Raw genomic sequence first — 11,234 nt, forward strand, 5'->3', positions numbered from 1 at the left:
CTCTTTAACAACTATAGAAACATCTGTGGGGCAGGGTACTGCTCCTGTTTCTTTGAGGAACCATGCTGGATGCTTGGAGTTTGCTCTCCTCCGCTTGATGCACTGTTGCATGTATTTTTCTGGACTGGGAATCAAGAAGGTAAGAATTGGATGAATGAGAACAGCACTCACAGTGCTAAATTCAGTCTGTGGAGTGAGGAACCAGATCAGAAAGCAGTAAAGCACAGAGACCTCTGTCCAGAAAGGTGCCAAAGCTAGGAGGCAGTTACAGAAGTAGATTTATTGGTCAAAGAAGGAACACTTGGAAAGATGCTTTATGCCTTTTCTGTGTAGTACACAAATTACTGGTGTTACCTGGGACCTGGCAAGGATTGAAAAAGGTACCAAAAAGGGGTCCTGCTGCGCGTGGCTGCTACTGCTGCTCAGTGGGGTGGGGGATACACAGTGGCCAGCAGGGTAGATGGCAGCATCCTGACCCTGGAGGGAATAATGACTGGGTTGGGCTTGATGATAGAGTCTGGGAAGGACACCTCCAGAGGGAGATGCAGAAAAGGACCTCAGGAGGAGTATTGTGGTACTAGGATACCTTGCTTTAGCACCTGAGCAAACAAGGTCAGGTTACAGGGCCAAAATAATAAGACTTCTGTAAAGAAGCAGAAGTCCCTGTTTTCTACATTTTCTTTTTCCGTAGCAGAAGTTAACAGCTGCTGCATCATCACTATTTACTCAAGTTCAGCAGCAATCACTGCAGTCTTCCTGCCATGAGCAAGGGTTGCTCTTACCACACTATTTGGAAATACATAGCATAGATAAGATTTATATTACTACCAGGTGGTGCCTGCAGCCTGTCGTGACTGGTTGTGTTTCCTACCACCATCCTCACCAGAAGAGCGATGGTTCCCAAATTATGGTTGAAGAACACCAGGTTTGCATTGTGGTTGACTGTGGGGTTTCATGATATTTCAGGTGGGGCATATGGCCATACTGTATGTTAGGATTTCTGTGTTAAATAGACAAAAAACCCCTTTTTTTTTATAGAGACTTCAAAGCAAGTAGAATATTAACTGTACGTATACCTGAGATAGACAAGAGAGTATAATTTGTTCTCTATCAAGTTTTGGTGTGTTAAAAAGCAGTTTTGGCATGCAGTTTGGCCTTTCAATTTAGATTAGAGTGCCTGAATGTCAAGATCCCCATCAAATGAGAAAATCCATGGAGATGATGGAACTGCTATGATCTGGTAACCTGTCTGTCGGAGATGTCTTTGCAAGTGACTGATCACAAAGCAGAAGTTAAACTCCACAACTCTGGTCTCTTATGTTTCCAATCAGCATCAGTTATTTAAATCACAGTCTGTAACTCTGCCCCTGCTTTGGTCATCTTATGTGGGTCCTTTGAGTAAAACTAGGTTAAAATGTACTTGCAAGAAAAATATTTTTGGAAATATAACTCAATTACAATGCATTAAATAGTCAAGTTTAAAAGCCAACCAGGATGAAGAAAATGGAAGAAAAGTTCCTGAAGCCAGAGAGTGACCTACGTGGAGGTAGGGCACCGGCTATGATTTGTACCTGAAACCTGTGAAAGCTGACCCCAGGCTTGTGATTGTATAGCAGGTCTAACCACTAATGGGCTTAGACAAGTAAATAAGACCTTGCAGCAGTGAAAGTGCTTTATTGTGACTATGCTGCTGGGAGCCTGATGACAGTGTTTTTTCTCAGCTGGGCTGCACTTACTGTGTTTTCCTCAACATAAAGGTCTTTCACACAGGCTCAGTTCCAGTGTTCAAGATTTCAGTGTATTTTTAGCATGCTGTTTGTTTATCATCTGCCATATATTTCTTATATCAACAGCAGGGCAAGTTAAACATGGGGTCTCATGTCTAAAATAGCTTTTCTTGAAGAACACAAACACAAACAGTGCTTTTACACTCTCTTGTTGGGTTTTTGAGAGGGGAGGGGAACATTTCAAGGAAGAATAAAAAAGTGGAAAATTATAAAGGCTGACTGTATCTCCAGCAAATCCAAAGTGTTTGGATTTATGTACAAAATAAGGAATTTTGGTGCAGGGGATTATTTTAGCATTTCTTTCTGTGCAGAGAAATGTGAATGAGCACGTGTACATAAACGCAGAAGATGGGTACAGTGACTCATGCAGACAAAATTAAGAAAGCTGACAATGCAAGGGCTGATATTTAAAACAGTAGGGATGTACAGTGAGCATTCTTGTAGACTAGCCATTATTTATTAAGTAGAGAGAGAGTGAGTGGAGCTATACAAAAATATAATGAGACATGCTTCAAGGAATTTGCAACCTATTACAAACTCAGAAAAAAACACTGCAGGCACATAAAGTACATTAAGTGCTGGTACAAGTTAGCAGTGGTGAAAGAATCTGGCTGAGGTCATTGTTGAAAAGTATTGTGAAAAGAATAACTCTGGAGGAGGAGAGGGGAAAGTCATCTGAGGTGAAATTCTTTGGAAGACTTAAGTGGACCTGGCACTGTCTCCTCTGCGTGGGGTGGATTTTATCCTTGACGCTGGGGAAAGATGACTTCCCATTTGAAGAGGCTGTTGGGGAGAGGAGGAGAAAAGGGAAGCAGGTTGAACTGGAAATAAGGGTTTTACAGTGGGACTTGGAGGCAACGTTTGAAGGCAATGAGGGGAAGATGAGAGCAGGAAGGGAAAGAGGGAAGAATTTGGTTGTAAGCAGCTACAAAATAATAACTAATCTTGATTTGAAGCTAGGCAAGAAACACTGGTAACAGATGCTACTGAGCTGATTTTCAGGAGTTGAGTCAAGCCAGAGTATTCAGTATCTTATGAAATTTAGAAAAATACTAAATGAAACAAGAGTAGAGGAGGAGAAAGATTTATGTAGTTGATAAATTTGCTACCTCAGCATTGGTATTCCTTATTTTAGGAGGGAATGTGTTGTTTCTGAACTTGAACCACAAATGATGATCTGTGGATTGTGTCACGGAGGTCATCAGAAAAGGGGCCTGTTACTGTGGGTTTCCCCAGTGGTCTCTTAAAAAACAGTATCTGTGAGCCCACAAATAAGTATGAGGAAAAATATATGAAGGTCAGAAGTGGGGTGAGAAAGGAGCTGCTTATTAAATCACCCAGACAGAAAAAAAAGTGCAAAAAAAAACCTTGTTTAATACATTAAGAAATCTAAAATATGCATTGAGGTGTTTGGCTAGAAGCTCTGATGTTCTTGGAAATGCTGGTGGTTCCCACGCCAACTCAGTTACAGCTGGTGTGGGTATGTCTGCACAGCCACAGCAGCAGAGCAGCACCGGGCTCGCAGGGCTTTGCATGAGATTGGCCTCCAGATTCTGGCAGAGAAGTGTCATCTAGATCTGAAAAATGAGCAGTAGTGAGGTAAAAACAGGAAGGACTATGAGAAGAGAGCTGACTCCAGGTCCCTGATGCTTCCTTTGTTTATACTTAGTTGCTTTTAGCTACCCTAGAAGTATAGTCTGGTGTGTGGGTGGTCCCTGTACTACAACCCAAGGCTCGTCTTTGCTTAGTTAAAGGTTAGTGCTGACAATACCATCTCATCACTGCAAGCTGAAAAAGAAACATAATGGGACTTCCTACTAGTGAATCTTAGGGAATTTTCCTAAATTCTGGTTTCAAGGGACAAGAAAATGATTGTGTCCAGTTCTGGGCCCCTCAGTTCAAGAAGGACAGGGAACCGCTGGAGAGAGTCCAGTGCAGGGCAACAAAGATGATTAAGGGAGTGGAGCATCTCCCTTGTGAGGAAAGGCTGAGGGAGCTGGGGCTCTTTAGTTTGGAGGAGACTGAGGGATGACCTTATTAATGTTTACAAATATATGAAGGGTGAGTATCATGAGGATGCAGCCAGGCTCTTCTTGGTGACAACCAATGGTAAGACAAGGGGTAATGGGTTCAAAATGGAACAGAAGAGTTTCCACTTAAATTTGAGAAGAAACTTCTTCTCAGTGAGGGTAACAGAACACTGGAACAGGCTGACCAGGGAGGTTGTGGAGTCTCTTTCTCTGGAGACATTCAAAACCCACCTGGACACATTCCTGTGTAGCATCATCTAGGTGTTCCTGCTCCAGCAGGAGGATTGGAGTGGCTGATCTTTTGAGGTCCCTTCCAATCCCTAACATTCTGTGATTCTGTGAAAATAACAGATTACGGCTGATACAGCGTAACTATTGGGGAGGGTTTCAAGCCAGCCATGGTTTTTGTGTTTTCATAGAACCATAGAATAGTTTGAGTTAGTATGGACCTTCAAAGCTCATCTAGTCCAACTAGATCAGGTTGCTCAGAGCCCCATCCAGCCTGGCCTTGAATGTCTCCAGGAACAGGGCATCTCCCACCTCTCTGGGCAACCTGTGTCAGTGTTTCACCACCCTCACTGTAAAACATTTCTTCCCTATGTCTAACCTGAATCTCCCCTCTTTTATTTTAAAACCGTTACCCCTTGTCCTATTGCAACAGGCCCAGCTAAAAAGTCTGTTCTCATCTTTCCTAGAGGCTCCTTTTAAGTACTGAATGTTTGATGGAGTAGATGACCTTACCTGCTCTATAAATTGTGAAAGAACCTACCTACACCTTTTCTTGTTCCATGATATTACTGTGTGCTCTTTGGGGCTGCACACACACAGTGGAGCAAAGCAGCCACAAGTAGCAGATCAGCCTGGTTGTACTCTACTGCAAGCTGTGGGGAAAAGAGGCAGATGGTCTCTTTTTTCAAGTCTTCAAATAATAAATTTCGGGAAGAAATTCTTTGTCCTTTTTTCAAATCACCCTAGAACATCACCTGGCCTTCAGTACGTTGAGCCATGAAGGCCTAAATTTTGCTTTTCTACTGTGAAAATAAAGCAGGCTTGTTTCTTTTGGATGTGATCTTTGGCTCTCCTTTGAAGTAACTCAATGAGTGTTGGTAACACCTCACCTCTCCAGACTGACCTCACCTTTTTTATGGCTCACATTGAGACTTAGACTAAACAACAGTGTATTCAGGTATAAATTCAGGTAAACTGCATCTTGTTCCCCAGATATCTGACTGTGCATTTAAGGGGATTTGCCATTATCTTCTGTTTCTACATTCCTGAACTCCTCCATTTGGAGCAGGGGTTCTGGAATTTATGGGCTCCTGCATTTTTTTCATAACAGCGCAGACACTTTTAAGTCAGTGAGTTCAACCATCCTGATAAAAAAAAATTTGCTTTTTCCAGCTGCCTTTCATAGGCTTCTTAGACATTTTCCAGGGATGCTCAGAGTCCCTATGGCCCTAGTAGAAAAATGTCTGCTGTTGAGAAACAGTTTCTATAAAGATTATTAATGGATGGTAAGTAAAAGATGCAGGAAAACTTGATGAAATTAAGATAAATACTTTGAAACAATTTAGATTGAATTGTATGTTGACTTTTCACCTATTTAGCATGTTAGTGTTGTGGTTTAATGGTAGTGGCTATCGTGGTTGTATTGCTAGCTCATTCACCTCCCTTCTCACCCCACAAATAGAGGAGAGAATCAAAAGGGAAGGGAGAAACTTGGATTGAGATAAACACAGTTTAATAAAATAAGAAAATACTAATACACTACTAGTAAATATATATGTAATAGAAATAGAACATAAAATAAAGATACTCAAGGCAATTCCTCATGAACTCCATCCACACTGAGCACCCAGTCCCAGGGAGCAGCACCTAGTCCCAAACAGCTAATCCCAAAGAGACAAAAAAGGAAAAAAAGGCAGAAGGGCCCAGAGGCCTCTACAAAATAGCAGGATTGCAAAAGGCCGAACTAAAGAAAGTCCCAAACAGAACTCTCCCAGCTTTGTCAAAAAGAGCAAAGAAAACCAAGAAGCAAGAGAGAGAGATCAGAAGATTCTGATTCTCTTTAATAATAGGATGGAATACTCTCATTGATCAGCCTTGATGTCAGTCAAGCTCTGCCCCATCCATGCCCCCATTCCCAGCTGCCTCACACCTGTGGGCAGAGCGCTCAGAGTGTCCTTGGTGCTCAAACCAGAGCAATTAAAAACATTAACTCTGTCCCAGGGTATTATTTTCTTGTTCTCAAACTAAGTCCAAATAATGAGCGTGCTAGGTATGAAGAAGGAGGGTTTCTAATTGCATGAAGAAAATGAACTCATTTTCAGTCAAACCAGCAGAGTTAGTGTGAATATACCTTCTGTGTGTCTCCTCAGCAAAATCTGTTTAGAACAACCCACACAGATCTGGAAACATAAACTTACACTTGGTGGGGGGAGGGGGGCGGAAATGCATCTGTGGACTCGTACCCGTGCCAGATTACAGGAATTTATTACTCTTAGGAGAAAGCTTAATAGTTTGTTAATTGAGAAGACAGAAGATCTCTTACACTTGGCTGCACACTATTATTAGGAGCAAAGCAATAAAGGGAGCAAACCTTAGTCTACATATTCAAGAAAATTTTGCAAAATAAGTTTAACAAGATCGTGATGGATTATCTGTACTACAATGTGCATGGTTCTCTGCAGGGCATGAAAGGGCTAATAGTAATAAAACATTGATTATAGACATGGACTTTGCTGATTTTTATTATTGCCATGGACAAGGTGCAGTTGCCTTAGCAAGCCACGTTTCCTCAACATAGTGTGAGGGTCATCACTGTGACAAGACCTGTGTTTTATTCTGGTGTTTCTGACTTAATCCACAGATTGCAGAGTTGCAACGCCATAATAACCACGGCAGTGTGGAGCCAGGCCTAGCTTGCAGAAAATCACCAACTTATCCAAAATCTTGCCACTTTTTAAACTTTGAATCTAGACTGCTGGATCGGAGTGAACTTTGAGTTCCTTGAAGGTACAGAACAGTTTGTTCCAAGGTTTTGCTTTGAATGCAGGCAAAACTGCTGCCCTTCAGAGTGTGATCTGATGTTTCTGTGATTCACATGTAGTAGCACTGGTACCATGACAACTCCAAACTCAGCCATGCTTGTGAATTTCAATCTCAGCTCCCAGTGCCAGCCCCATCTTTTATCATTCCCATGGTCTGGATTTTTTTAAAAAATGATACAGTGTCGTTCTGAATTGCTTCTACAGTTTTTAATGCAAGTTGTTACTGCCCCAGTTTAAACAGAGAAAAGCACACTTAGCATTAAGCTTGCAAACACTTCTGGGTCTTAAGATTTTGTACCTGAGTAAATTAAGGCTCTGTAAACAAGAAATATTTTAATAAACTCTATTATGTGTGATTTTTATCGACTTAAAAGAAGTCAGACATGCGAACATGCTGCCATTATGAAGTCTGTGGAATTTAGGCCTCAGGCATGCTTGTTGAATACCTCCTAGAGTTTCTACATGGCTTTGCCTGGGCAGCTGCCTGAGCTCCATGTCTCCATTCTAGGGAGACGCAGAGGTCTCTTACAAAAAGAAATCTGTGGGCTTTTGAATCTGCTTATCTAAATCCAGTACATTTCCAATGGATCTGTGTCAAATATCATTTGGGAGAAGATAATTTTAAAGCAATGTTTAGAGCATCTGCTCTGGAGAATATAAAGGCCATGCAAGCGTTGCAAAGCAACGCAATGTACTTTTCTTGTTACTGTGATTTAGAGATGCTACCATGGCTTTTTAAAAAGTGGGATTTTTCACTCAGTGGTCTAAGTTAATTTCAGTGTAAATACTCTTGTCCTCCCCTTTGGGTGTCTGCTACAGGACAGAAACTCACCCTCTAGGGGTACTTAGGAAAACACATAGGACATACACCAGTCTTTCCCCCAGATTTGAATAACACCTGTGTCTTCATCAGACCATCTGTTTTTATAGGCAATTGGTTCCAGCACAGAAGGCAAAGTTTCTGGGGCAGAGCCTGAAGAAAGCACAGCACTGGGGTCTGTCTCCTTGTGGAGGGGAGCCCCACGTAGCCATTTTGGGAAACCAGCTGTCTGAGGGAGCAGTGGGCAAGCATTTAGAAAGTGGATATTTTTAAAACTTCGCCATTTCCTAAAGAAGCTTCTGTTTATGGTCCTATTTTTAAGAACAATCAGGGATGCTGCACAGGAAGGGTTTGCATCTGGTTATGCTGTAAGGAGCCTTTGGTGGCTGATATACCAGACTTGATGAGAGTTCTACCAAGAGGGTGATTTTAAGTGAAGAAAAACTTATTAACTCCTACATCTTCAAGCACACAGGTGTAGCTTGAAGCACAGGAGCTGGCTCTGTTATACACCTAGTTGAGTTCTTGCTGATGCTGTTTCCAGTATTCTGTGAAGTTGTTTGTTTAAACATGCATATAATAGGTGCTGTTGTGACAAACCATTCCTGGTGTAGGTGGCCGCTTTCCAGGAGGCAGGCACAGCTCCCTGCCAGGCCCGGCCATGAGTGCCGGCAGCAGGGCTGGCCTGTCCCTGCCTCCCTCATAGTGAGGCCGTCTGACCCCATGGTGGCCATGGGGCTGGGACTGTCTCTGGGTCAGCCCCACTCCCCACAGAGGCAGTGGGACAGGCTTGGCTGGTGAGGCCCTGCCATGCCCTGCCGGAGCGGGTAGCCCAGGCTGTGTCCCCAGTAGCCCCGTGCCATGACAGGAGCAGGAAGAATGTCTGTTGAGCTCTGAGATGAGACACTTTTCTTGGTTCAGGAGGAGCAGAGGGCAGGGCCCAAGCAGTGAGTTTGGTGGTGGTATCTGAGAGCGTTGTAAGATGAATGGAATGTGCTTGCAAGATGTATACCATCCATCGATGTCTTTTTGTAAATCCCAAAATGGCGGAAAAAAAAAAAACCTGTGACCCCAAGGTGAAGAGTGGGAACTTTTCAAACCTTTATTCAAATGCATTTTTTAAAAATGCAGCTAATCCATTGTGTCTTACAATGACTACTGACTAGCCTGAGTCTCCTGATACAAATTCTGTCAGCTCTGCCAAGAGCAGAGATTATTTTGGGCTCGTCTGGATCATGTCAAACCCATTTGCACCCTCTTATCCTGGCGCCGAGCATGCGGGTGCTGCTCTGACCAGGTCAGATATGATGCAGACATAAAAACCAAACAGGTGTCCTCCTGGGAGCAAGAGAGAGGTTCACTGTGCCACTTGCAGAAGAGGGCTTCTGGGTGCTAAAGCTTGCAGGGACACTTGGAGATTGCTTCATGAAGCGGGGACAGGGCTTGAGGAGCGTCGTTCCACTGCTGGCAGCTCTTCTCCACCAACTTGATAAAATCTCACAGCCAGGTGAATTGCCACCGACATGGTGTCTTTAAATCTTGCTAGGACAAAAAAGAATACTGCAGCTAGTATGGCATCTCTACCATGCCCATACCTACAGGCTACTTAATAGAGCTGAGGTAGTCTGAGGAAACTTGATGACTGCTAGAGCTGCCATGGAGAAATCTGGAATAAGAAACTATTGATATATGGGAGGCAGTGCCCAAGCTGATAGTGGCTTCCTGACCAAGGGTTTCACCGTCCCTTTCTTTTCAAGAGTGAGGGGTGATGTGCTGGGTGTAGAGAAATGGCAATACAGTCAGTCACTGGTCTCACCAGCTAGGCAGGAATCTCAGCCACTCCACAAACCAAGCAAGTGATGGAGACTGAAATACACCCAAATGAAGGGCGGGGGAAGTTTCTGTGTTTGAAGCTTCCCTTCTTTTTTTCACATTGGTGAAACTCAAGTCTGCACAACTATGTTTACAGAGAAGCATGAAAATTCCTCTCAAGAAAAACTTGTGATAACAGTTGTCGTGTTGCACAGACTAGAAACACCGACAGACGTCTCTCAGGAAGTGAATGGTAGCACTGCACGAGAATACTAACATCTGCCCACCAGGAACATAGATCTGGGGCCATGTTTTCCAACAACTGAAATGAACTGACAGAGTTTGGGCAGCTGCTTTTAAATATGGAGCTTTCAATGATTTGCCTCTCTCCTCTGCAATTTGACAGCCCGATCACGTGTTAGACTCCTGGTGGCTTATCTTTCCCTGTATATCTGGTTTCTATTGCAAACTGACTGGGTGCTCTCGTAGCCCACCAACATTTAGGAATTTCAGAAAACAAACAAACACTTTGCAGTTGTTCTTTTTTGCATGCATTTGTTTTAATGTGTTCAGATGTGGAATTACTTAACTGCATAATGCCCCAGATGTCTGAAGGCCTCTTGGGAATGAGGGCATGCATTGGTGAAATTGTGGCCTGGGATGGTGCTTTTTGTGTGCATTAGGAATGACTACAATTAGTAATGGAAATTTAGGACAGGAAACCACCTACGTAGAGAAGAGATTGACTACAGAAGGAGCCAGGCACAATAATTCTGAAAACCAAGCAATATTTAACATTCAGATAAAATGAAGATAAGTCTGAAACTCGGCCACTCAAAAAGCAAGTTAAAGTAGGTCAGTGAGTTTAGAACCAGCACTGCAGTTTGAAGAGCTCACAGGAAGTATCTGCATATTTTTCAAAACATAGGCACTGCCTAAAGCCATTGCTTTGCAGCAAATCCAGAAGTCAACTGAACATCCAAAAGTCTGATCCAAGACCTTCCAGTGCTGCAATGATATAGAAAATGAGACTAAATCATCATCCTTTTTAAAGAAGTGTTCAGTCAGGGAAAAAAATTAAAAGGGTTAAGCTTCAGCTGACATGTGCCCTACTTCTCATATGAGCTTACTAGGAAGAGTGGTAGAAATATACCTCTGTGAGAGCAAACCAAGTATGAGGCTTGGTTTTGGACTTGGAGTCACACCATTATGCCTCATCTGGGGGTTTGTGTGGTGCCACAGTTCTTCCTTCTGGCTTAGTCCTGCCCACCACTGGCTGCTTTGTGCAAGGGCAGAGCCTACCTGCAGCCAGGCTGCCAAAAATCTTCCTGCATGTGATGAGGCTGGTTCAGTGTTAGATGGTGGAGAAGGCAAAGAAGCAAGTATCCAGCTTCCCCTGGGCAATGTAGGTTAGTCCTGTGGAGGTAATGCCTCTCTGAGATCCCAGCAGTGCACTCAGAAATGTGGCCAGCTGGGGCAGTCCCGTCAGAAGCAGCTGTATTGGTCACCCTTAGAAAAGCATGCAGCAGGATCATTGTTTCCTCACATGTGTCCAATGCTAATAAGAAAAAATGAGTTGATACTAATTTGCCACTGGGGGAAGAGCAGCAGCATTGGCCAGTTACTGGGGCTGGCAGGTGACTTCTCCCTTGTTTTGTTGGTATTTCTTCTCTCCTGAAAAGACAGAAACTTCTGTCTCTGGCATTCTGTTTCTCTACAGGTTTTCAGCCCAAAA

This window comes from Columba livia, chromosome 1, assembly GCF_036013475.1.
Source record: "Columba livia isolate bColLiv1 breed racing homer chromosome 1, bColLiv1.pat.W.v2, whole genome shotgun sequence".
In the NCBI taxonomy this organism is placed as follows: Eukaryota; Metazoa; Chordata; class Aves; order Columbiformes; family Columbidae; genus Columba; species Columba livia.